The sequence below is a fragment of the Monodon monoceros genome, unplaced genomic scaffold, assembly GCF_005190385.1.
Source record: "Monodon monoceros isolate NGI ecotype Baffin Bay Population unplaced genomic scaffold, NGI_Narwhal_1 Super_Scaffold_21, whole genome shotgun sequence".
Lineage (NCBI taxonomy): Eukaryota > Metazoa > Chordata > Mammalia > Artiodactyla > Monodontidae > Monodon > Monodon monoceros.
Genome location: NW_021703778.1, coordinates 48,464,477 through 48,466,571, shown reverse-complemented (window position 1 = coordinate 48,466,571; position 2,095 = coordinate 48,464,477).

Genomic DNA, 2,095 nt, shown 5'->3' with positions numbered 1-2,095 from the left:
TTGACTCCCTTTTAGGCAGAGAAGCCAAACAGCTATTTTTCTATGGGTTCAACTTACCTTTTCATTTTTATGTTGATGGTATTTGATCCCTTGCCCATTAATTTCTCCCAAAGTCATTGCTTGGAAATACATGGATTCCTGCTTTTTCTTAAAGTGCTCTGGGATTGATCAACAATGGGAGTGCTATGTTTAAAGAGTGGAGTACCAATAATTACAGTGAAATAGAATTGGAAGGAAAATATGCCTGTGGGGGAAAAGATATTGTTTTAAAATAACTGTATTTGGAAGAACTAATGTTTATAAACTTCACTATGGGATTTTTATAAAGGGCTCTGTCACCAGCTCTCTGTTCTTCTCCACTAATCCTACTGAGAAAATTTACATGGTACTCAGACTAAAAATAATGGCCCAAAACACAAATTCTTGATTTTTTTTTAAGTACTAGTCTATGATTTTTCTGGTTTGGGGGCTCTTATTTAGCATTATCTTATATCTTCAGATTGTGAATGCAATGCATTACTTTCAAACCTGTTATATTTTGGGTATGGTCCCTCGGTATCCCACAGGGGGTTTTTTCCAAGACCACCCACAGATATCAAACTTGGAGAATTCTCAAGTCCCTTATATAAATGTCACAGTATTTGCACATAACCTATACACATCCTCCCATATACTTTCAATCATCTCTAGGTTAGTAATAATACTTAATACAACATAAATGCTATGTAAATAGTTACCAGACGTGACAAATTCAGGTTTTGCTTCATGGAACTTTCTGGATTTTTTCTTTCTTGAATATTTTCCAGTGGTTGGTTGAATTCTCAGAGTGGAACCCTTGGTTATGGAGGGCTGACCCTGCTGACTCTATACAAAGGCGTATATAAGCTCTTCAATTAGCTAAATATTAAATGGGAGGCAGAAGAATGCAGCAACCAAGAGCTTAGGCCCTGGAGCCAGACTGCATCGTCGGTGCAAGATACAGCCACCCCACTAATAAAGCTTTATAATCTAGCTTTTAGTATCCCTGTCTGTAAAGTGGGGAACAATAGTTGTGGCTATACCAAACAGTTATTGAAAGAATTAAATAATTTTATATGTGTAAAACCCACAGTAGTACCTTGCACACAGTATGCCTTCAGTAAATCTGCACTATTAGAGTTGTTTCCACTTGACAGATGAGGAACCTGGGAATCAGTGTAGTCAAGGGTCTGGCTTAGGCCACGTCTATGGGTCTCATCAGAATGGCCTGGTTGAAAACTATCACTTTATATGTCCTGTGTATGCCTCTTGATTTTAAAACATCAGTAACTTTCATCAGAAAGCTCTGTAATATGTGCTTACTTATCTTATCATATATATTTATACAAACAATAAACTTATATAAATGAAATATATTTTCATCATATGAAAGTTGCTGGATGGTTTCTCAAGAAATTTGGGGGCATACGTTTACTCAAAATACAGGCTATCTAGTGAGCAGGAAGTGACATTTGTGCGGGGGATGGAACTAATTTCAGAGCAGCTGAAACTGAAGAAAAGAGTTTATCAAATTTGAAGGTTGAGTTTTGAGACAACCTAACTTAAAATATAGCCTTTGGAACAGAAACAAAATTTCTTTTATATTTTTAAGGAACCCCTCTGAAGGACTGGTTTGTCCTCTAGGTAGGCTGACACTAAGGGATAGTAAGAGGAACTCTGTGACCACTGAGCTGGGCCACGTTGCCTTGAACAGAGGAAACACACAGTGGTTTCACATACAAGTCCAGATGGAAAGTCACAAGGGCAGACCCCACAGAGAGCAGGCACTGGGTGGTGGCCCAGCAGGTGGCAGCTGGGATTTTGCTGCTTAATGATGGAACTGGGCACACTGGGGAGGCTGGCTGGAAGCAATAATATTAATAGTAACAGCTCATATATTGAGGGGTCAACCTTGGGGTCCCTCTCCCTGTTGCATACCGTCTGCATCCCATCCTGACAACCTACCGATGAAGTAAATATAATTATCTAGTTATCCCAATGAGAAAATATGCTTTAAATGATGGATCACTCTTCCCAAGGTGACACCTGTGAAGGCAGAGAGAGCAGACAGACCAAG